The sequence below is a fragment of the Stenella coeruleoalba genome (assembly GCF_951394435.1).
Source record: "Stenella coeruleoalba genome assembly, chromosome: 13".
NCBI lineage: Eukaryota > Metazoa > Chordata > Mammalia > Artiodactyla > Delphinidae > Stenella > Stenella coeruleoalba.
Window position 1 is genome coordinate 49,999,137 of NC_137159.1, and position 26,354 is coordinate 50,025,490.

At 40.6% G+C, this 26,354-nt stretch overlaps 1 protein-coding gene across 11 annotated transcripts in view; it reads right to left on the reverse strand.

Annotated features, from left to right (window-relative positions):
* The window catches only part of GTF2A1L (general transcription factor IIA subunit 1 like), a 959,941-nt gene that overhangs the window by 404,033 nt on the left and 529,554 nt on the right, over window positions 1–26,354 (reverse strand). For 10 of the 11 annotated variants that reach the window (XR_013831083.1, XR_013831085.1, XR_013831086.1 and 7 more), the window contains 2 exons: window positions 12,536–12,642; window positions 5,642–5,708 (listed from right to left, as the gene is read on the reverse strand). The gene's annotated coding sequence lies outside the window, so the exon portion shown is untranslated. The remainder of the gene's footprint in view (window positions 1–5,641; window positions 5,709–12,535; window positions 12,643–26,354) is intronic. The other variant, XR_013831084.1, reaches the window with a different exon arrangement.

A 26,354-nucleotide genomic window follows, 5' to 3' on the forward strand; every position in this document is an offset into this window, starting at 1 on the left:
AAAGAAAAACAGTTAACCAAAATTACAGCAACTCAGCGTGGGGAAAGTTTGCACTGGGGATATATATTTCTAACACTAGGACGTTGAGCTTTATCCTCATATCTAAGACCATATTTCTATCACAGCTTACAAAGCAGAAAACATAAATCACTAGCAGAGATACAGCTTTCTGAGGTGCACTTAGGGTTTTTTTCTTCCTATACTACAGGATTTAGCTTTGGAATCTACACTTCTCTCATGTTCAAGAACAAGTTTCAGCAAAGACAGAGGTCAAGATGTTTGGTTTTTTTGGAGCTAATCTTATTATTACTCCAGTGGAGCATTCGAGCAACAAAAAGCAACCAGGTCAGATTGCCTGTGGCTAAAGTCTGTAACACAAATGGACATCATAGCCCAAGGAATCCTGCCGCTAGAAACAAACAGGCAGGAAAGGACTATAACCTCTTCGCATGCAAACCTCATGAGAGTGACCCAGAAAAATGAAATTCTCCTTGGTGGTGTATAATGCTTTATGATGATGACCCAGTCTCCAGGGCTGCTTAAAATTCTGAACTCAAGTTCCCTGACTTCTGCTTCCTTTCTCATCAAAATTGCTGTCCCAATTTTAACTGTACTTCCCTGAGGGCAGAAAACATCAACTCACCTTATTTCTAGCTGGTATATAATTACTATATGCAATATTTATCTGGCTATTCATCTGTGTATCTTCTGTCTAGCTGGTGAAACTGTCAACAACGTTCTTAGCATCTTGTACAAGAATATGTCATTCGCTGGACATTTTATCCATTTGGTCCACTTGGCTTATCCCTTGGGTTTCTTGAAGGGATGGCGCACCTTTACTAGCCCTTCTTGAGAGGAATCTCTTGCTCCTCAGTGAGGTTTAGGCCCCCATTAGACCTTTATTTCTATTTAATTAGCCTGGTGATTGAGGTACACCTTGGTGTACATCAAGTTCTTGTTTTTATTGTTCTGCTACCTCACTTAACAGCCCTTTACCTCATGCATTCACAATGCAACTTCAGGTTACTGGAATCAATAAGTAGAATGGATATTTTTGTGTCATTTAAATTGTATGTGTTTCAGCACTCTAAACTGTAAGAGTGCCACCTCCATACTTCCTAGAGATTCTAATCTGTGTGTATACAGAGAGGAGTCAGACCAAGAATTTCCTAGATTCCACTCTCTTCCACGCTGAACCAATGAGAACATCTAGCTGGTAAGAACTCTAAGAGATGTAGCACGGTAATCGGCCTCTTATTAGCTCCCCAATTTTGCCCCTCTTGGTGATGAGAAGTAATATCTCAACTAAGCCTTAGAGCAAGTATTTGGCTCAGGACTGGGGAGCAGGGGTGACTGCAAAAGCTAACCTGCTTAGCTCATTAGCATATTGTAAATGTAAACTAATTTCTTCAACTTCTTTATTTTCCAAAGCATTTGACCAGGGGATATTTTGGCATCTAGATTGATTCTGACCCAGCACTAACCCACAGCAACAAGAGTGGCTGCATTCTCTAGGGCTGTTTGGCCTTGTCCAAAGTATGACTTTCCATCTACCACTGTTTCAGCTTTAAATTGTGCTTCCACCACAGAGAAGACCCATGGGATTGGGGAAATAAGCTTTATTTTGACATTCAAGCTTTCCTTCACCTGTCACAAATTTTCTAGGGAAGAAATTTTAGCCTTCATTTTTAAATTGATTGTGCCGTAGCAGAATGCTGAAAAATGGTAGATGCACAATCACTAATTTTTCATAAAGACCATTACAACTTACTGATTTATTTTTCTCCTTCAGCATAGTCTTGAATTCTCTCTCTATATCTCTAAATCTCTCCATTCCTATCTTTTCCCTCACCCTTATTCCTTTCCCTCTTTTATTGCTTATGTGACTCAGCCTTTTTTACATTCTCCCTCCTAATTTAGACCTGAGCAACAGGGAATGCTATCTAAGCATCATGGTTATTGAGGGGCAGAGGTTGGAAGTGGATCTGGAGGTGCACTTATCTGAATGGAGGAAACCCTCTTTTAGAGCCGGCCAGTCCTTTGGGGCTCAGCTCCCCTGCTCTCCCTGATTTGCCTCCTTGTCTTTGATACTGTGGAACTGGTCCCCTGCAAGGCAAAAATTGCCTTCTGCTCTCGGCATCTGTCTGTTGTAGCCCTGAGCAATGACCTCTTCTCTGCTCCGTCCACCCCCTTCAGTGAAAGGGACGCTATCCGTGAAAAGGACAAAAATGCCAAGCTCCTTCGTCCCTGCCGTTTGCAATCATTTTAGGAGCCGCATTTGCCCTAGCCGCCCTGAGAAAAGTAAATGCTAAGAGCTGTGTGTGGGCCAGACGCCACCAGGGCCAGGCACTGATGATTCATCTGTGCCTTTGAGGATGCCCCGTTCACCTTAGATTGGCCACAACTTCCATTAAAATAACCAAAGAGGTGGGGACTGACAAGCCTTCTCCTCCCTCCTACCACTCACTTCCAGGAAGAAAAAAAAAGAGTCTAGTGTTTTTTAAGTTATTATTGTAAACTTGATTTGTTAAGTAGTAAGTAGACAGGTGGAAGATGGGCAGTCCAGAGCACTCTTGCTGTTTATAGCCCATGTCAGAGCTTTAGTTATTACTATTGCCTCTTCTCAAATCCGCTTAAATAACCTGTAAATTGTCAATGGTGTCCATGGAAACAAATTGGCAAAATGGACAAGGCACTTGGAAAAAAGAAAAAACAGAGAGAGAGAGAACCACAAAGAACAAAAAGGACCCTGTCAAAAAATAAAACCAATTTCCTTTTTAAAATCACACACATGTCACTCTTATTATACTTATGATTTCAAAAGATAAAATTCAGAACCAATTTTCCCTCCAGCATGTACATGACTCTTTCTTCAAGGAAACTGGGCAAGGCTGGACAAGAGGAAGTAGGGCAGGACCTGCAGGCAAATTCACAGGATCTGGACTTTTTGTCCTGGGTGCCCCCTCTTTCCACCTTCTCTGCCCTTTCCCCCTCTATTTGGTTCTCTCTTATTCCCACTCTGGCATCCAGAGCTCACATTCTCCCCAGAGAGAAGTCTCCTGATTACCTACTTTTAAGTAAAGCTTAAATGACTAACCATGGGTGAAAGATGTGAGAAGGGATGCCCTTAACAAAGAAGGAAACTCAACTCTTTGAGCTCAAATTTTCATTCTGGCAACCTGTGACTTTGTTAGCAAGTGTACTAATGTGTTAAGGATTTAATGCACCGTCTCTCCTGATATTCCTGCAATTTTAGAAATCTTCAGAGGCCAAGACTTTAAAAAATCATTCCAACAGCCCTATCCCATGAGTGCCTTATGTCCAAATGTATGCTAAGCCCAAAGCAGACACCAAGAAAAGAGCCCTGCTATAAAACCGGTTGGGGAGAGGGGAGGGAAATCCATTCATGTATCCCTTCCAATATGTCTTTATTGAGTTTCTTCATGTCATGCAGTGCAAGTTGGTGGGTGTTGGAAGAGTGGCAGGATACAAAAAATAAATATAAATAAGAGCTATTCTTATCATCACAGTTGAAAAACATACACAATCACAGTAATAATAGCTAAAATTATTGAGCGTTTTTCACTTGCCGGATGCTGCTCTAAGTGTTTTGCAGTATAAACTCATTTCATACCCACAACAACCTGTGCCTCTTCTCAGACCCACTTAAACTGTAAATTTTCAGTGGTTTCTATGGGAATAAATGGACAGTACACTCGAAAAATGTAAAGAGAGAGAGAGAATGCAGAGGACAAAAAAATGTTGTAAGAAATAAAACCAGGTTCCTTTCTAGAATCACACAAAATTCACAGCCAAGACAGTCATGAAACCAAGAGCAATTTCCCCTCTAACATGTATATTCACCTCTTCTCCAGGGAAGGTGAACAAGGCAGGTCAAGGGGAAGCAGGGCAGACCTGCAGGCAAGCCCACAAGGTCTGGAATTTTCACTTGGGCATCCCTTGCTTCTACATCCTCTGCACCTTCCCCCTTTTTTGAGCTGTCTCTCACTTCCAAGTCCAGCAGGTTAGTTTCACTGCTCCCATTTTAGAGAGGAGGAAACCGGGACACCTAGAGATTAAGGAACTTGCTCCAGGTGACACAGCTGGTAAATGACAGAACTACGATTTGACTCAGGGAGCCTGGCACCGAGTCCATACTTTTAACCACTGTGGTAACTCCCTCCCTTAAAAAAAATCACAATCACCTTATAGAGGAACTTATAAAATGCCACAGGAGCACAGAGGCAAGAGTAAGAACAGGACCTTTTGCCCTGGGTGCCCCCTCTTTCCATCTTCTCTGGAAAGGGTATTGGAGGGTATTGGAGATTAAGTGGCTTTTAAAGTGAGCCTTGCAGAAGTTCACTAGGAAGCAAACAGCATTTCACAGAACACCAACAAGCGTGTGCATCACAAAATAGCATCACACGGTAGGCAAGTGATGAGTATGCTGATGTGAGTGCATCTTCAGATGGGCATGTTTAGAGGCAGGGATACCGTGACAAGTGATAATGCTGGGAAGTTTAGCAGTGGTGAACTCATAAAAGAACTTTTACTATGTTATCCCTCCCACATCTGGTAAGATTTAAATGAATCCTTTAAGGGTCAGCTTAAGTGTAATTTCTTTGAGAAAGTCTTCACTGTTTCCAAGGTTTACCTAGGAGCACTCACCTCCCGGCGAATTCCATGCATTTCTTTATATTAATGGCACAGTATGCTGCCATTGCTAGTTTATTAAGCTCTCTCCCCGCCCCCCACACCCACCCCTGCTCCGTGCTGTCCTTGAGGGCAGAAAATGAATTTTTACGCTGAACACACATGTTCCTTGAGCAATGCCTGCCATGTAATGTATGCTCGATAATACCCATAACCTCTTTTCTACTCAAGGACCTCATGCCTGGAAGTATGCCATCTTTCTTCTGCTTCATCATTTTCCTTTCATCGAATTTACTGTCATCAACCTAGAAATGGACGCTTCTTTCTTCCTTATTAAAAAATCACTTTTGAGCCTCATGTCTCTGTCTAGCCACTACGCTATTTATCTTGTCCAGTTTCACAATAAAATATCTTAAGAGTTGTTAATTTTTGTTTCCAGACATCCTCACTCCCGTTGTTGCTTTGACTAACTTGAAACAGGCTCACGTCCCTCTATCTACCTCTCCACCAAAACTGCTCTTGCAACAATGACTAATAATCTTCATCTTGTTAAATTCGAAAGTCACTTCTCTGTCTTAATCTTGCTTGACTAATCCCTCCTTCTTAAAACACTTTTCCTTTCCTTCCATGATACCACATTCTCCAGAGTGCCCTGAGATTCAGTTCTGCTCTCCATTGTCTTCTCTCTGTATACTCCAAAAATAAACTCATGATTTCTTCCTTCTAGATTGTTCCTTCCTTGTTCTTCTCCATCTCAGTCAGTGGCCCCATCAGTTGTATAGTTAGTCCAAAACTGAGATGCTATTCTTCATAACTTCTTTTTGGAGGGAATAGGACTTAGTCTACACATAGATTCCATTAATGAGTATTATTAAGTCTGTGTCCTAACCATGTCTGGAATCCATCCACTTAGCTCTATTTCTATACCATCACCATCTATCACACAGATTATGGCAAGTCCCCGCTACCACCTTGTTTCCTTTCTTACCTCTTCAGATCCACTTTCCAAATAGCAACAAGAGTAATCATTTTTTCCAACCTCTTTTTTTTTTGTCCTGAAATAAAACACATATACAGAAAGAACACAAAACATAAATATTCAGCTCAGTGAATTACAATAAATCAGATATCCATGGAACTACCCCAAGTTCAAAGTCTAGATAGACTCGTACCAGCACATAAATCTTAAACGATCTCCTTCCAAACTCCAACCATCTCCCTCCCTCCTACAGATAACCACTATCTTGACCTGTACAATAAGTTACTTTTATTTATACTTTTATCACTTAATCATCCATCTGTCAACTAAAATAGAATTATAAAGCATGCATTCTTTTAGTTCTGTTTTTTTCATTCAATATTATGTTTGTGAGTATCATGAATATTGTTGTCTGTAGCAGTAGTTGATTTATTTCTATTGCTATACGGTATTCTATTGTGTGTTTATGTCATAATTTATTCATTCTATTCTTGGTAGAAATTTTCGTGTTTCTGCTTGTGGATCACTGCAAACAATACTACTCTGAATATTCTTCTATGTATCTCTTAGTAGACATGCACACACATTTTTCTTGGATACATATCTAGTAGTAGAATTGTTGGAATATAGATTATATGTATTTTCAACCCTAACAGAAAAGTTTTCCAAACGGATTATTCCAAATTGCAAGTATAGTACAATAAACACTTGTCTCTTCACCTAGATTCACTAATTATAAATGCTTTACCACATACTTTGCACTCTCCCTCACAGTAGTTTATTTATTTATTTATTATTGGCACTATGTATGGTTACTTCTCATTGGCATTCATCACTTTAAAGAAGCACTTCAGATCTTCACATTAAATTGCAAACATCATGACCCCTCAGCCCTAAATACTTCAGTATACATTGCAGGAGAACAAAGACACTTTCTGATACGTCACATTATCTGACATATTATCAAATTCCGGAAATTTAACATGAATAAAATACAATTGACTAATACAGTGCTCCTCAAACTTCAGTGTGCATTCAAATCATCTGGGGATTTTGCTAAAATGTGAATCTAAATCAGCAGGTTTGTGATGTCAATGATTATCCATGTTTAATAAGCTCCCAGGTGAGATTAAGGCGACTGATTCATGGATCATACACTGATTGGCAATTATGTAATGTATATACTCGAAGATTTCTGATGGTGTCAATAATATCCTTCAGAGCATTATCTTTTGTGATGCAGAATCAATCTAGGTTCAATGTTGCACTTCCTTGGCATGGTCACTTTTATTATTGAAGGATATTCCAATGGGCTAAAATTTTAGGTTGCCAATTGGTTTTTTTCAGCACACTAAAGATATTATTTCATTGCCTTCTTCTAATTTCTCAGAAGTTATAATGCTTTTGAGAAATCAGCTTTCAGCCTCCATACTGCGCCTTTAAAGATTATCTCTTTTCCCATCTTCCATTTATTTCTAAAATGATCTTTCTTTTTGTTTTCTGTGATTTCACTGTGATTTGTCTAGGTATTGATTTGTTTTTATTTACTTTGCTGTGGTTTTGTTGGACTTCTTCAATCTATGGGTTGCAGTCTTTCATCACTTTTAGAAGATTCTTGGTCACTGACACTTCAAATATGTGATTGCCCATTCTCTTCTCTCCATCATAAGTATATCTTGGATTTTACTGTGTCATCCTTGTCTTGCCCATTTTCCTATATTTTCAATTCTTTGGTCTCTCTGTGCTTTGTTACAGATATTTCCTTCCAACCTACATTTCAGGCCACTACTTTTCTCTTCATCTATGTCTAATATGCTGTTTAACAATTTCATTGAGTTTGTAATTATGTTTATTGCATTTTCAATCTCAGAATTTATATTAGTTCCTTTTTAAATCCGTTGTGTCACTTTTTAGAGGGTCACGTCTTATGCCAATATTTTGTATCTTGTCTTTCGTCTTTTTGAAGATGATAGGTTGAATTGTTTTAAATTCCAGTATCTGAAGCCCTCGTGGGCCTGGCCTATTTTCTATCTTTGATATTTCTACTATTTCTCATTTACATTTTCTTATCTGCATACACCTGGTTCTTTGATTCTGCGCCAGATATTGTATTTTTTAAAAATATTTATGGAATTCATTGGGTCCTAGAATGATGTTAATTTCCTTGTTAGGGAACTTTGCTTTGTTTCATCCAAGTACCTGTGAGAACTACAATCAGGAATCCCCTTAATACAACTATAAGGCCTGAGAATTCCCGAATTACTGAGAGGATTCAAAACTCTGCAGTCAATGCAACAGCTGATTTACAAGTTAATCCTTTCACCTAGTGCAGCTCTTCAGAAGTTTTTCAGGGAAACTCCTAAAATTTAGATCTGTTCTGCTGGCCCTTCTAAGCTGTCAAAAGAGCTATTCCACTTCCTAGATGTGTCTTTGATCAGCAAACGCCACTTGGGCAAAAGTGGACCCCAAATACTGGGATCTTCGAGATGCTGTTATAATAATTTCTCACAAACTTATTAGTTCCTCAAGGTCTTCCAGCAGATTAAAAAGCAAAAATTGGTCTATGTTTTATCCTCAGTGGGATTAGTCTGCACTACGTAGTCTACTAGTTCCAAAGACTGGAATCTAAATAATATTTTTGAAATTTATATAAGGAGACTTAACTTTGAAGCGCCAAATAATAGATATTAAATACAAAAGTGAGGTGACGAAGACGCAGACTTTTCAAAATAGGTTTCAGAAAGCCAGTGAGACAGCCGGTCTAGAAGACAAAAAGGTACTGAGAGAAATGCAATGGAAGTGTAGATTTTCTCAAGCCCAGAGAAAGGATTTATAAGACTAGTCTGAGAGTTTGAGAAACAGTTCTAGAACACAGAAGAACAGTGCTGACTTAATCTGAAACAATCCAAAGATGAGAGGCCGGCTAAAGTGTCACGCAGTAGCAGAGTAAAATGCTTTATCCGGGAAGTAACGACTCTCAGGGATGGTCAAATATGCAAGAATGCAGGGGACTAGATATGGAAACTCTGGTAAGCATACAAGCTTAAGATCATTTTTAAAGTGATCCTGAATCCAAAGGGTTGCTTCTGGGGACCATGAACTTCCAACAGAGGGTATATGTGAAGTGGACTGCCAGAAAACCAGAAGTTGGGAAGCATAAGGAACAGCAAGTCAAAGAGGTAATTCCCAAATGAAAGGAGCTGCAGTCTGAGGACCTAGCCAGGGAGCCTCTGAAGAACCCACAGATGTCGCAAGAAAGACACTTTATTTTTTATTTATTTATTTATTTTGCGGTACGCGGGCCTCTCACTGTTGTGGCCTCTCCCGTTAGCGGAGCACAGGCTCCGGACGCGCAGGCTCAGCGGCCATGGCTCACGGGCCCAGCCGCTCCGCGGCATGTGGGATCCTCCTGGACCGGGGCACGAACCCGTGTCCCCTGCATCAGCAGGTGGACTCTCAACCACTGTGCCACCAGGGAAGCCCAGAAAGACACTTTATATACGTCTTACAGGCATCAGGAAGGCAAAGCTGTCCTCTAATTATACTAGTCAAATAAGAACTGTTTGTTCCACTGCTTTTCTTATTTACATGCACTATAATCCCAAAAAGGAACAGCATCTAGCAGGTAGGAGAACAGGTGAGCAAACAAAAAGAATGGATCTGATTGCATTCTGCTCCTCGAAGGCAGGAAGCCTCAGCTGCAGGTGAAGGGGAGAAATCTTTCCATTAAATGAAGATTAAAGTCTTGCTTAATATATCAGATTGGACATCCTGCTTTCTGTATTGAGTTTATATTTGTGGCTTAAGGAAACCATACGGCTTTCTATCACCTAGAAGTCACTGGAAAATTAATGGAGGTCTCTAAGGTGTTTGATCGGAGGGGGAGAAAGAAATTTTCAGTGAATTAATTTTAAAGCGTTGATGGGAGGTAAAAGTAAGTTGAGTTTTTGATGAGATCCCACTTTTCTGAGTAAGAAATAAATGACATCATAGTTTCAGGAAGATGACTCCGGAAGGGAAAAGTAATATAGGTTATACGGAGAAGAGGTCAAAGTCAGAAAATGCTAAACAAAAGCCGCTGTTATGATAATCCGATGTGAGATGGTGAGAGAATGGACGCCTTTCAGGCTTGAGGGACCTGGAGGTAATAAACAGCACTTGTGTCAGCCCCAGAACACCTATGTGGGTGATACAAGTACTATCACCATTAATCTATTAATCAAAATTCTCTATATCTGTATCACCTCTGTGATTTATTTTCAGTGTTGTCTTCAACTAACTGTTAATTTTTCTGATCCTCACTTTCCTCACTTATAAAAGGAGAAAAATAATACCCGAGATATGAATGTGATAAAATATACAATGATAGATAAACTCACAAGTTAAATGGAATTGAGTTCTCTAAAAGAATGAATGAATGAATGAATGAATGCCTGGCTCTCGTGTCCGATTAGGAGGGAAGAAGGGCTAAGCTCTGCATCTTGAAACCCAGTTCAGATGTTACATTAGAGTTGAAATTCCTCATGTAACCATTTCTGTGTGTGTGTTTTCCTTTAATAATCAAAGTCATGTTTCAATATGAAAGAGGTGGTTTTAATGCCTCAAGGACTAGTCTGGAGAATCCACCTAGATGAGCATAAACCTGTTGGGGTGAATGATCCTACTTGTTATTCAGATTAGTGTTTACCAGCCAACATCCAGTCAGCCCTGTGCTAAAGGCTGCTGGCAAATCTTCCCATGATGCCTGAGTTGAAGTGAATACCAAGGCGGTGTCAGCGGCTGGCTTTCATTAGGTACTCTGACTGAGTTGAATATTGAAACAAGGCTACCGGATAGAGTTATCCTGGATTCCTGCAGGAGGGGACCAGAGGTGCTGGAAGCAAAATGAGATGCAGGTGGGATAGCATAATAAGTTCTGTAATTTACAAGCGTTAATATGAAAAATCAGAACGTGAACCTCACTGGAAAGGATCTATAGGCTATTTATCTACTCAGAGTGACCTTGTAATCTATCAGTCATTAAAGTGATAGCAAAGAACGTGAATGCCACCCTGTGGCTACCAGCAGAAATTATACTTAATATAACACAATTTTACATAATTAGAGGATAATGGGAATGTGATTAAAAGAAATCATGCAGATGCCAGGAGAAAGAGGGATGGCCTGGATAAACAGTTATCACTGCTAATATATGATGCAGGGAAGCATTACCCCAAATATTAAGGAAATAAAGTCCCTAGTCTCTTTAAATAATGTAAGCAAAGAAATAAACTCTGATTATACGCACACAAAGCATTCGACAAAGACATAAATAGATTACTGGTAACGACAGAGACAAGAACAGAGAAGGAAAGGTATGTCTTCTGGCATCCTTGTCACTTAAGCATACTAAGATTATGAGAGCCTCACATATACACAAAGATGATAACTCCTACATGCTCACATGTCTCCTTATAAACAAATTTGCATATCCCAATTCACAGACCCTTTTTTTCTCCTGTGAGTTTTTTCTTCACCTGATTACTGAAAAATGATTGGTGATTTCATTCTCTTATTTACCAGATTTTCACAGAGCCAGGTACTGTCCTAAGTCCTGGAGTTAGAGGTCCCTGCTCTCACTGAGCTTCATTCTATGTGGATCAAGAGACAACGACCAAATAAACACATAAGCACACGTCAGGTGGTAAACAATTCAATAGAGAAAAATTAAACAACGCAAATGGAATGTTGAGTGCTGGACGGTGGAAGAGGGGTGGAGAAAGCGTCTTATACAAGACAACATTTGGAAGCCCGAAAAACACAGTGAGGGAGCAAGCCATGCACACATGGGGCAAGGAAACTTCCAGGCAAAAGGGATTACAAGTACAAAGGCTCTGAGGTCAAGTTTGCTTGGTGTGTTTGTGGAACAATGAAGAGGCCAGCATGGCACAAAACAAGTGAGAGGAGGAGTGTTTGGGGATGAGGAAAAAGACGTTATGGCAGTGGGAGGGCAGCTGGGCACACAGGCCTTTATGGACAATTTCAAGGACGCTGACTTTTACTCAAAATTAGAGTTTACTGACATGCTCTGACTTATGCTTTAAAAGAATCAACCAAGCAAGTGTAGAAAAGGGACTATAGGGGCGAAAACAAAGTGGTTATTTCAACAGTCCAAGAGATGATGATTGTGACTTGGTCCAAGGTAGCAGCAATGAACAAGGTAATGGTAGTCCTATTTTGGGCAGATAATAAAGGTAGAATCAGCATCATTTACAACTGGATTCAATGTAGGGATGCAAAAGAGAGAAGAGTCAAAGGGTTTGGGCTGAGTAATCAGAAGAATGGAGTGGTCATTCACTGATTTGGAAAAGACTAAGAGTTTAGGTGAGTAAACTTGGGAGTTTCTCTTGGGAAATGATAAGCTTGGAGCATTCCTTAGCTATCTAAATAGAGGTGTTGGGTCGAGGAGTAGGGTTATCAAATTTAGCAAGTAAAATGCAGATGTCTGGTTAAATTTGAATTTCAGATACACAATGAATAATTTTAAATATAACCATGTCCCAAATGTTGTATTTACCTATGCTAAAAGATTATTCGTTGTATATCTGAAATGTAAATTTAACTGAGCATCCTGTATTTTATCTGGCAGTGCTAGTTTAAGAAGGCATTTGAGTTTCAAGTATGGAGTTCAGGAAAGAGTTCTTGATGGGGATGCAAATTCAGGAATCATCATTACATAGATGGTACTTAAAAACTGAAGCTGCTTGAGATCACCTAGGGATGAGGAATGGATAGAAAAGAGACAAGACCTGAGAATATGCTTTGGGGCCGCATTCGTAAATCAATAGCACAGTGTGGTTATCAAGCTTCAAACCATCCCAGACTTCATTAGCTTTTGAATATGAGCCACAGAATTACTCACACCTGACGCTCTCAGAAGCAGACAGAGGCCAGTTCCAAAGTGCATTTCTCCCAACGTGTCTGGAATAACACTTCTCCACATGTTATCACTCTTATCACATGGTGAGCTTCTGTGAAAGACAGGGACAAATAAGCAAACTACTCAGTATCAAGATATAAAGGGAAGAAATCTCACGAGGTCCATCCTGGGTCACCACAGTAACATAGGTTCTGAAATTATTTAATCTATTTTCAAATTTCATCTCCAAGATGAGCAAAATCAGTGTAAGAGAAGAAATATTAGGCCAGTGAAGGCCAGTGGAATATTTAAATTTTAACGTCAGTGTTTCAAACTTTAAGAGAAAGAGCGTGAAGGTTTGTGTAGATCTCCGTTTTATTTCACTTAGAAATACTTCAGGTTTCTAAATGGAAGAACAAAGGGTCACTAGGAGATTAATGGGCAGTCAATTTGGAATAGATGCTAAGACCACTTGGCTACTTCACTCTCTTAGTGCCCTTATCTGCACTTATCTCATCCCTCTATGAGAAGTCATTTAAGTGGCTGGCCGGATTCTTCCATCTGTCCTTTTATAAGCTCATCAGAGTGATATAAGCTACAGGTCATAAACAAACCTGCCTTTGCTGTTGAACAAATCGTAACTTCTCTTGTTTCTGCCCTTCCTAATTGTGTGATCTGGGGCTTGTTAATTAACCTCTTAATTTTAGATTTCTCCATCTGCAAATGAGAGTACTAACAGTACCTGACATGCAAGAATTTTGTAAGGATTAAGTGAGATAAGCATATTAATCTTTTAGTAGAGAATCTGCCATGTAAAAAGTGCTCAACAAATGTTTGATATCATTTGTATAACCGTTAATGCTATACAGGCAGTGTCTATGAGTGAAAACGGTGCAATGGTATTCAAAGCAACATCAACTGAGAAAATAATTTAAAATGTAGTGTTCACATCTTCCATATCTAATTGCTGCCCAAGCTCCTTGCTTTGTAAAATGTAGTGAGTTCCTACACTACATTAATGGAATGGAATGACTGACTGGGGTCAACTGCTGCTGCCCTGACTGAGGTTATAGCTGCCACTCCGGAACGAGCCCACGACTTCAGGAGTCCACTATTCTTGGCATGGTTCACTGACATATCTAGAAAGATCTACCCCGCTAGGCATTGTAATACTGTCCTCTAACATGAATTTTGAGAACAGATTTATAGAAAGAAATATAATTAATGAAAAAACCATATACTTTATAAACTTTAAATATGGAGATTACAAGTCACAGTTAAAGAAATTACCAAATTCTGTTTTCATCGTGAGAATATAGATACTAATTGGAGTAAGTGGTAAAGTAGGATTTGGAGGCAAAGACTCTGTAATTCCCAGACTTTGGGCTTCCCTACTCTCTGGGCATAACTTCTAACCGTCAGAAGCTCATTCCCAAAACAAAGCGATTTCCTAGAGAAAAGGCTCTGGGATCCTCCCAGTACCCCTTCTCCTATGCTACCTGGCCCAGGCCACAACCTAATCCCCACTTTCCCTATCTCTTCCTCTTCATTCGTGAGGATGGTCTGCACAATTTTCTGTTTTCCAGAGCACTGAAATGGCACGAACATGTCCACCTGCAAAACAGCGACGCAGTATTTCCTCACGACTGTATCATCTGTATCAAACTCCTGAGCTGTATCATCGGATGAATAATCACACTAGATTGCAGAAGAGGAAAACTTTATTACTTCACAACATCTATTACTAAGAACCCATAAGGATATCATTTCTTTCTAGGGAAGCAGGATGGATATGGTTTGGTCCACATATTAAAAGGTAAACGTGTATGTAGAAACACAATCATTTGAGACACTAGACTAAACTATATGAAATTGCTGGTAATTGACCATTTTTCCCTACAAATGCAGCCATCTCATACAGTTCAACCTAATAGAAACATTATTTGACTAAGTGCATATTGCCTTCAGAGGGAAAAAAAGTGCTGAATTATTGAACTAACATTTGTCATCACAAAAAGATACTGCAGGCAATCAGTGTGATTCTGAGGAAACCCAAACTTTTCCAAACACCTTTTCAATACTCAGAATGAAGAGACCTGAGAAAATATCATATGCCCATTTTGCAGGTGGAAAGGTTAAAGGTCCACTAAAATTAAACTGGCCAACCATAATGTAAAATGATCACCACCATGTTCCTCATCCTTTAGTGTCCAATTCTTGGCACACACACACAAAATATTTGAGAGAATGAGAAAACAGGAGGAAAACTGTTGCAGAGAAACAAAAGTTATGAAAGAAAAGGGAAGGTACCTAAGAGTTTAGAGGACTTCTCTTGTTTAGAGAAGGGTGAGGGGGTGTTGATGTACTAAACACCAACACAGAAGTCAGTCATGGCAATCACTGACTAAAAGCAAGTTCTCACTTCCTTTAGAAGGCATCCAATTCATCTCAGTTCTTCTCTCACCAGATTCAAAATATGTGTTCCTAAGACACTGCTTCTCTATGGCTGTCACTTTTTCTCCCTTCAAAAGTTGTTCTTGCTGAGTAGATCTCAGCCCTGTTACATAGTTTTTTAAAAAAAATCCCAAAGACTGCTTTGAGGCAGGAAGAAAAGAAAATCAATGAGTTATCATGAAAAGAGGGACCGGGAGGCTCAGTTCAAAGGGACACTTTAAAGAGCCCTACTGTTTCTCACTCATGGGGATGGCCAAGATGTTCATGTACCATATGTGGGCCCCATCATATCATTTAACCTCATTCATACTGTGGGGCTTAAGGCAATATATTTCTATGAGATATTTCAGTTTTTAAAACATATTCCCAACTATTATCACATCAACCCTATGAGATAGGTAGGAAAAGCAATGCTATCCCTCTGAATAGAAAAGTAGAAATTTTTTGCTAATAAGGAAATCAAGGCTCATGTATTTGCTCAAGACCTCAGAAGTATTGCAAGAACCATGACTAGAATCTAGGCCTTCTGATTGTTCAGTTTCAGAAACAGCATACTCTGGATCTAGAGAGATCTGAGTGTCAGCTCTATAAACCAGTTTCCTCTGTAGTCATCTGAGTGGCAATTTTGTTAGCTATAAAATGTGAATAATAGTGTCTATTTCATGGGACCACGGGCTGTGCTCAAGGAATGTTGATTCTCTTTCCCTTGCCTGCCAAAGACAGAGAATGCTATGATGGGGAAAGTGAAGTAAAATGAGTGGATATTCAAAATGGTTAACCACGAAAAGTGGTAAAGGAAAAGAGTTTTCTGGGTCAAAACTACAAGAATGTCTTTTAAAGTTTTGGTGCCTCCTAGACAGTGTTATCCAAATAGCTTCAATCTGAAACTGACATTCTTAAGGTTGTTCATTTTCTCTGTTAAACATGAATAATATGCTTTAACCTGGGGATTAAATATACTTTAAAACCTAATTAAAAATGAAGATTACAATGTACTTCCCTTTATCCAAAGGAAACAAAATACACAAGTTGCCCTAGAGGTTAATGTGAAAAAGAACTTGTTATCTTGATTATTTTACCTTTCTAAAACATTTCAATTCAAACCTAAATTGAATATTGGATTAGCCTGAATGAAGGGTGGTAATTTCTTGAAAAATATGTCATGGCCATCTCTGAATTATCCTTATTTACAGAGGGAACCAAAGAAACAAAATCCCTAAAACAGCAGATTGCCTCGAAGTATTTTCTTGTCATAAAGATCAGAATATGTGTAATGTTGTATGATTTGAGGAAATACAAACTAGTTCTTTATGAACATACATGTCTTTGGGTTTGCTAAACACGGTAGACTATCAGTTTTGTGAAAATTAGTTCATCAGCTTAGCTAGTTGTCACCTCCACTCTAAGCAGGACAATGAGAGGATAGGACATGGGAAAAATAAATTTTGATGTGGCAATACTGAATTCAGTGGGAACCTTCATTTCTCAGTGCTTCTGGACAGCATAAAAGTGCAAGGTAGGAGAAGAGAGACCACCAATACCAAGAGTTCTCCATTACCTTTTGCCTGGATATGACACACTATTGAAATTTATAGGCTATTAACCGCTATTTTTCAAACATTTATTTATTCTTTTTTATTCAAGAAATATTTGGAGCGTTATTTGCCATGCACAGTGCAAAGACTTAGGGGAAAAAAGGCTGATTGATTCATGGCTACTGTTCTCAAACAGTTTAGAATGTAGTGATACATAAACTTGTTTTAAGATAAGTTTACATTCCCTGAAACACATATAGTGGAAGTGGCATTACGGAGTCACCAACTGAACATTAAAAACTAAATGTAAGCATGTCAAACTATAAGGCATTAGCTACACAGGTTATGGTGCACGCTGTAATGGAATGTGATGAGATGGTTTAAAAATAGAGTTCTTGAGTTCTATTTAAGAACCTAAGAAATTGCTCACAATATATTAAATGAAAAATCAGTTTTAAAATACTGCATCTGTTATACCTCAATACTTAATGGCTTAAAATAACAATATAGCACATCTTACAATCTTTTGGTTGGCTAAGGAGTCTTTCTGCTGGATTCTTCTGGGATCACTGATGCAGGAGTGCTAGGCAGTGCAGCTACAGGCTCACCAGGGGCCTGGCTTATCTGGGACATCTAGGATGACTGGACTTACCTATCTAGAAATGCGGTCTTTTATCCTTAACGAGGCTTACCTTCTACTTGGATTATGCTTTCTGATGTCCCATTGCCCAGTGAAAGTCACAGGGCTAATCCCAAAGTTAACGCGGGAGGGGACTATATGAAGGCATATGTGTACACGGAGGAATGATTCATTGGGAGTCATAGTACATATAACCTACCGAAATTGTATGCACATTATAATCACATTCTAACACACATATCTCATATACACAGTCTGAAGGGGACATCCCAAAAGATTAATTTGTCTTTATAAGCAAGAGTGAGGTTATAAGAATTTTTTCTTTATTTTTTAATCTACATTTAAAAAATTTTCCTACAATGAGCATACATAGGATGCAGTATTTCTATTAAAGATTCAAAATTAGCGTAAATAAAATTATCTGTGGCTATTTTCCAACAATATAGAATTGGTTGAACCGTTAACATAGCTGAAGGACAGACATTGCAAAGCGAAAGCACCACTTCAAGACACTATCTTCCTTCTCTCCTTCATTCTTCTGGAAGGAAATCTGCCACACTGCCATTGCTATTTTTTCACAACTTTGCTAGATGTTACCCATCCCTTTAGTTTGGAAGTGTTGAAAATTACATGAGTCATGTGCTATTCATCAAAAATTACGGTAATATTAGCATGCTTTCAGACAGTGATTTAAATACACGCATACCTGTAGCCAAGTCGAGTTATACGCATGAGGGTCACCCCGTTTTTTGATAATGCCCCCACCTCTGAAGCCCTGCTAATGTGCTTTCTGTCTTCTGATTGTCCTTACCCCTTTGTAGTCTATCATTTCCTCAAGGACCACTGTGTCCTGAAGCCTCACCTAACTTACCTAACTAGCTCAGCCCACACTGATATCTCCTCGTGCACAGTTTATTTGATCATCTGGTTATGTTCTGTTTTGCATTACCATTTAATGGCTTACCTTATGTTTGTACAGGCCCTCAATTAATGTTTGAAGTCTATGTGAAACTTTGATTATTTACGTGCCTTCAAATTTCAATTAGTTGAGCCTTTGGGTTTTCAAAGGTAAAGAGCGATTCCACCTTCCATCCTTCGCCTTGCAGCGGGAGAAAAAGGGGTACAGATTTCCTGCTTGTGAGCACTTGTCATTTCTCCTGAGCTGTGACACCACTTTTTGGTAAGGGAAGTTCCTTACAAGTGGAAAGTTCTGGTGTTTGAGCAGGTGTGCCCGCATTTTGGAGATCTGTGAAGGGCATTTAGCGAGAAGGCATTTTAGTAAATGAAGAAATTGAACAAACTCATTTTGAAGACCCTCTTGCCTTCCCCACTACCCACTTCCTGAGTGTCTTTCATCTGGAGATGAGAGAAGATGATTTGGGCAGAGAGAAGACTTACACGTTTATATTTCCTGGAGCCTGAGCGGAGGCAGATAGCTCTTGTTGCATCATGGAGATAAAAGGAAATGGGGTTATTTCAAAAGCAGTAAAAGTTTCCTTTATAGTCTCCTCGTTTTTACACCAGTTGTTTAAATCTGAATATTTCCTAGCTTTCTGCAGTGATAAATGGGTTGAAAAAATGTTTATCTAATAAAGTCCATGCTATTAAATAAAGCAAATTTGTTTTGGAAAGAGGTGCATCCTCACTTTCTTCCACTGGTATCCAAAGCAGGATTTTAGGAGCTTTTCTTTCCTTTTTCCTTTTCTCTTATTCCTCCCTCCTTCCTTCTTCTCTGCCACTCCTTTGGGGTTCGTTGTCCACAGTTGTCCCCTGATGCTGCCACAGGAACATGGTGGGGATCTCAACATCCTGGTGGTGATGCTCAGTGGTCTCTCCTTCTTAGACATGATCCCCCTTCCATGAGATTTGTATAGAGAGAAGACTGCTTATCCAAGCTCAAAAGGAGTTTGCCAGGTTTCAAGAGTGTAGCCTGTCCCCAATTGAGTTTCGAGGCAGACAAAGTTGTCTTCTGGGCTCCAGGCTCAGATGTCTGCTATGGTCCCTTTGTGATTCCCTAGCCAGCCTGTTCCACATTCTGCTTCCTTTCAGCACCAAAGAGGGTATTATTAGTGCAAATATAACATGCTAAGAAGTTGTGTCATGTCTTAAGTTATTTCAGACATTAGGAGAAAAGCAAGTTTGTCATCCATTCAGTGAAAGCACGGGAGAGGCTTCTTACCCACCTACACGCTAACTGTGGTCTGAGAGGAGTGTCTAATTGGAGAGTCATTTTCCCCACTAACTGTGCATTAATTCACTCTATGCATTAATCATACCCATATAGTGTAGAACAGGGGTCAACAGCCCTGGAATCAGTTGCTTGGGTTCAAAGCCTGGTTCTACCACTTTTTAGCTGAGTGACCTTGGGCAAGTTCTTTTACTTCTATGTGCTTGAATTTCTTTTTATCTATGACCAAACCTACCTCATAAGTTTGTTGTGAGATTAAATGAGATAATGCATGAAAAGCACTTTGAACAGTGTTTACCACATTGCAAGCACTCAATGAATGTTATTATTATATTTGTGTTCATTCCTTAGACTACCTGAGAGTGTCATCCTTATCAAATATCTCTCCTACAGTATCTGACTTAGAAGGCCTTACTCCCTCCATGACCAGGGATGCTTAGACCAGTCTAAGAAATAAGAATAGATTTATAAAAGGAAACTAAAGATGATTATAAGAAGTTAATTAATGCAACACAATTTTATAGTATCATGGACGTGAAAGGAAATCAGAGATGGCCTGACCTAAAAATATCAATCATAATAACATGTGGAGTTTAAATATGCCTTCTGTCAACCCTAACACACACACACACACACACACACACACACACACACACACACACACCCCCTATCTATCCTAATCCCCCACCTTCATTCTATTCAACATCTACCAAATCTCAAACATAAATTCTGATAAGATTCCTTGAAAGCCCCAACTATATGTTAGGCTCCAGTCTCTTAGATGATCTGATATATCTCTAACCTATTCCTTGTTCACTGGAGTCTACACATCCTGACTAACACGCTCAGCTTACAGAGGAGAAAAATGAGGCCAGGAGAGGAGAAATGGCTCTGCCAAAGAAAGACATGTTGCTAAGTATTGTGGACCAGCGCTTCTCTGGCTCTTGTCCCCACCCTGCCAGTTTTAGGGTCTCTAACTTCTTGTGATGTATGCTTCCCCAAATAATTTCTGGCAGCCCTTAGGGAACATTCCACATATGCTCAAAATCAAACTGTCCTTTCAGCCACTGCATGGTTTCTCTGTTCTTCTTTGCACTCTGTTGGCCACACTTTGAATTACTAAGTCATGTTCCAAGTACTTCTGGGTCCATGATGCCTCCAGCTACTATGGCATCTTCCAGTTCCTACCGCTGCTTCCGCTGAGCATTCCTGCTGGCACTCCTAATGATCTGCCACCTCCCATCCAGCACCACTGCCTCCCCCTGGGCACTGTACCCCCACTGATGCCCTGGGACCTATAAGGTGCCAACGGTATGTGTGTTGTAGTATATCCTGTTACACAGAAAACCAAGGTAATGCAACTTGTATAGCATCCTGCTCCCAAATTTCAGAACAACTCTTTCTTTCAATTTCTTACTTATAGCTCCTGTTTTTCTCCCTTGTGTCTCTCGCTGGGGTTGCATCTAAAATTGAGTAGAGGAGCAGGGCAAAAACACAGTAATGAATTCAGACAACTTTTGTTTCTACTTTAATTTGGCTTTCTGATTCTCCTATCCATTAGGACATAGCCTCTGAAATTGAATTCATAAGTAAAACACAATAACAAAAATAAGAACCAACACTCTTTGAAAACTTACTCTGTGTAGGGCATGGTGCTAACCACTTTACCCACATGAATGCATTTCATATTCACAACCACCCCATGACAAAGGTAATATTATCGACTCCCATTTATAGATGAAACCAAAAGATGTTTAGTCACTTGTGCCAAGGCTTATAACTGCTAGCGGGCAGAGCAGATATTCTAGCCAAGTGTGGCTGCCTCCAGAATCCAAGATCCTAACCACTCTACTTTATGGCTAGGCTTCACAGAGTTTGCAAACTCACTAAAATTATATATATAAATGTTGCATTATATAATTTTTTTCTGGTGAGAAATATGAAATTCTCAAAGGGTCAAAAAAGGTCCTAGCTTTATGTTGAGCTTTACTATAGGAAACCCTACAATCTCTTACAAAATTAGGTACTCGCTACATCTGCTCCACTGGGTCACCAAACCTGCCCAGACACATCTGAACCTCAGTAGTAGATTTACTGCCACCGTGACTCCCACTGTGACTAGTTACAAGCAGCAGAGCCAAGACCATGTGTTTAGCTGTGTTGAGCTGATTCAAGCAATAAGATCACGTGCTTCTCGTCTTCCTACCTTCTAGACTGAAGGTCTTTCTGAAATCTTTCTGGGTGACTAAAGGTCCTGTGAAATCAGGGGGTTGAAGAGATGGAAACGAAAGAATCCAATCCATGGGAATGGAGAGAAGACTGGAAGCCCAGTTGGTGGGAGCCTCCACTTCAGGGGCTTACGGCAAGGACATCCCTCCCCACCTGTGTCTGCTCAGACAGCCCCACGGAGTGACTTAGCGCGCTGCAGCTGTGCAGATTTCCATCGCTGATAAAACTGTGCCTGAGAGGTATTCGCTGATGATTGTCAACAATCAGATGAATTATAGATGATGTTGGTAAACAAAATGCTGCCTTGATGAACGAGTTTGGCTCTACTCTGACATGACTGCTAAGTCATTCAAAGCACTGATTAAACCCATTACTGTAAAATAATCACCATCCATTACCTTTAATGTCGTGAACTGACAACCTAGTTAAGGCAGCTGATAGTGTCAGCAAAGTGATTTGTTATACTGCATGTCCATCGACAATAAATCACGTCAATAAATCAATGAACAGTAGCAATAAAACAATGTATTTTCATATTTCCTGACATTCAATTACAGAGTGTGTATACTGCCTTATTCTTAAACACAAACACCGATATGGAAGGATTCAGCATTCACCAACAACGAACACAGGATTAATTCTATTTTAGCCCAGACTGGAGGAGGCGTGTATAATTTTGTGTGTGTGTGTGTGTGTGTGTGTGTGTGTGTGCATGTGTGAGCATGGACCTTCTTCAGCTACTTATCTACTTGACACTGCCAGAATAACACATTACACAAGCATAAAGATGATACTAAGATGTTCCTTGCCCTGAACTTAGATAAGGAAAGGCAATAATATACAGAATAAAGAGCAGTGGACCAGGAATTAGGATGTCTGAAAACTCTACTTTTAAACCAACTGTTTGACCTTGCACAAGTCACTTAAACTTTCTGGGATTTAGTTTCTTCATGTCTAAAGTGGGGATGATACCTGGCTACTTCAGAGAGTGATTATAACAATCAAGTGATGATATACTATATATGAGAATCTTTTTCAAAATGTAACACCTTCAAAATTTAGTTTTCATTTCCCTTATCCCTATTAGCTTTAAAACTCTCTCATCTTATATGTCAATGGCTCTTTCCAGGTCTAGAGGTCTTGTATGCAATTAAATATTAGCTAACTCGATTTTTAATCCAGTAATATTTTATATACTGAATCTTTCCTTTTCACTGACATGTTATCTAGCACTCAATTTTGTACCAAGCAATGTCCTTGAGACATTGGTCTTGAGAGGACAAAAGTGCAAAGAAGTTCACCACTTAATGATGGAAATAGAAGAGAAACAGGAAACTAACAGAATTTGCTTAAAAAATCATTATATGAAAGTTAGTTCCCCAAACGCCCAAATCACATTTTCTTTTAGCCATTATGGTAGAGATTTTGAAAACTATAGTGTATACTTATGAGCCTTCAATGCAGTGTCACAAATAGTTTTTTCAGAAAACTATTAGATATAAGAGGCTGTGAAGGTTAGACATATACATATGATTCAGACCCTCAGAAGGGCCTGCTATTCTGAGAGGAAAAATAAGTATACCAATAACTGCAATACAAGGCAGAATTTGTGAAAAGCAATCAGAAAGGTAACTACCAAGTTTCTTTATGATTAGAAGAAAGATAAATTACATCTGATTGGGCAGATAAGGAGAAGGACCAAGGCAGGTTGGCACTGTGATGATTCTGGAAGGATGAGTAAAATGTAAGTGAGTAATGTGATGATGGGATGAAGGAATTGATTACGGAAAGTTCCCAATGGAGAGACAAGCCAAGGCAAATGTAAGGATATGGGAAAGCACAAAGTGGGGCAGGCATTGGTGAGTTCACCCACTACGGTTGATGTATTAATTGAGATGGGCTAGATTATGCTGTAGTAACAAATTAGGAGCTCAACATAACAACACACCAACACATCAAAGGTCTATTTCTTGCTCACACTGCATATCCATCAGAGGTCAGTGGGGATTCAGATGTTACCATTTTGTAGCTGTATGATCTGAAATATGCAGCTTTCTCTGTTGCTTCCAGAGAATAAAGACACACGTAGAACTCCCACCTCTTCTTCTACATTCTGGCACAGAAGTAACACATGTCTTTTCTGCTCACAGCCAATTAACTAGAACTAGCCATATGTCTCGCCTAACTGCAAAGAGCTGAAAAATGTAGGGGAAAGTAGGTTATTTGGTGGGCATTACTATCCCTGTCATGGCTGGACTAGAAATATGTACAGTTGGGATTAAAACATAAGATGGGAAATGTCCTGCCCTTTTAGCCATGAAGAGCAGGTTAAGGGATTTGCACGTACGTTAATAGGAACTGCGGCGACCACTGAAAGTGTATGATCGGGGAGTGACCTGATGGGATTTGGTTAAAGCCAGCTATTATCCTGGAGTTGGTCTCCTGGAGAGGGAGAATATTAAACCCTAAATTGGTGCCATGTCCATGACAATGGAAAGAAGAGGGCATATGTAAGAAAATTATGATGTAAAAGTCTATTAGATTTGGCCATTAACTGAATGTGGGGGTCAGAGGAGTAGGAAGTAAGAGAAGGAGAGAGCCAGTGGCTGGGATAATGGTGGGGCTTCACACAGATGGGCCAGAGGAGAAGCCACTGTGGAGATCCCGTATCGGGGAGATAAAGGTTATCCTGATGAGAATCGGAGTGTTTGATTGAAGCACAGCAACTATGGTAGAAGCCAGAGAAGTGAGTTGGTCTAGTGGGCCCTGAAATCCATTCAAAAATTGTCTCAAGATTTCTAATATGGTACTCTTCTACATCTTCACCACTATTACAGCCGGACAAATCAGCACCAAAAGACACCATGTGGAGAGACCTTCAAGATGGCAGAGGAGTAAGATGTAGAGGTCACCTTCCTCCCCACAAATACAGCAGAAATACATCTACATGTGGAACAACTCCTACAGAACACCTACTGAACGCTGGCAGAAGACCTCAGACCTCCCAAAAGGCGAGAAACTCCCGACGTACCTGGGGAGGGCAAAAGAAAAAAGGAAAAACAGAGACAAAAGTATAGGGATGGGACCTGCACCAGTGGGAGGGAGCTGTGAAGGAGGAAAGCTTTCCACACACTAGGAAGCCCCTTCGCAGGCGGAGACGGGGTGTGGCAGAGGGGGGAGCTTCGGAGCCGCGGAGGAGAGCGCAGCCACCGGGGTGCGGAGGGCAAAGCGGAGAGATTCCCGCACAGAGGATCGGTGCCGCCCGGCACTCACCAGCCCAAGAGGCTTGTCTGCTCACCCGCCGGGGCGGGCGGGCCTGGGAGCTGAGGCTCGGGCTTCGGTCGGATCGGATTACAGGGAGAGGACTGGGGTTGGCGGCCTGAACACAGCCTGAAGGGGGCTAGTGAGCCACAGGTAGCCGGGAGGGAGTCCAGGAAAAAGTCTGGAGCTGCCGAAGAGGCAAGAGACTTTTTCTTGCCTCTATGTTTCCTGGTGCGCGAGGAGAGGGGATTAAGAGCGCTGCTTAACGGAGCTCCAGAGACGGGTGCGAGCCGCGGCTAAAAGCGCGGACCCCAGAGACGGGCATGAGACGCTAAGGCTGCTGCCGCCGCCACCAAGAAGCCTGTGTGCGAGCACAGGTCACTATCCACACCCCCCTTCCGGGGAGCCTGTACAGCCTGCCACTGCCAGGGTCCGAGATCCAGGGACAACATCCCCGGGAGAATGCACAGCGCACCTCAGGTTGGTGCAACGTCACGCCAGCCTCTGCCGCCGCAGGCTCGCTCCGCATCTGTACCCCTCCCTCCCCACGGCCGGAGCCCCCGAAGCAGCTGCTCCTTTAACCCCGTCCTGTCTGAGCGAAGAACAGATGCCCTCAGGCGACCTACACGCAGAGGCGGGGCCAAATCCAAAGCTGAACCCCCGGAGCTGTGAGAACAAAGAAGAGAAAGGGAAATCTCTCCCAGCAGCCTCAGGGGCAGCAGCTTAAATCTCCACAATCAACTTGATGTACCCTGCATCTGTGGAGTACATGAATAGACAATGAATCATCCCAAATTGAGGTGGTGGACTTCGGGAGCAACTGTAGACTTGGGGTTTGCTTTCTGCATCTAATTGGTTTCTGATTTTATGTTTACCTTAGTTTAGTAATTAGAGTTTATTATCATTGGTAGGTTTGTTTATTGATTTGGTTGCTCTCTTCCTTTTTTTTTATATAGGTATATTTTTTCCTTTTTCTCTTTTTGTGAGCATGTATGTGTATGCTTCTTTGTGTGATTTTGTCAGTATAGCTTTGCTTTTACCATTTGTCCTAGGGTTCTGTCTGTCCATTTTTACTTTTTTTACTTTTTATTTTTAATAATTTTTTTTTTTTTTTTTTTTTTTTTTTTTTTTTTGTGGTACGCGGGCCTCTCACTGTTGTGGCCTCTCCCGTTGCGGAGCACAGGCTCTGGATGCGCAGGCTCAGCGGCCATGGCTCACGGGTCCAGCCGCTCCACAGCATGTGGGATCTTCCTGGACCGGGGCATGAACCCGTGTCCCCTACAATGGCAGGCAGACTCTCAACCACTGCGCCACCAGGGAAGCCCAATTTTTAAAATTTTTTATTTCAATAACTTTATTTTATTTTATATATTTTTCTTTCATTCTTTCCTTCTTTTTTTCTCCCCTTTCTTCTGAGCCATGTGGCTGCCAGGGTCTTGGTGCTCCGGCCAGGTGACTGGCCTGTGCCTCTGAGGTGGGAAAGCCGAGTTCAGGACATTGGTCCATCAGAGACCTCA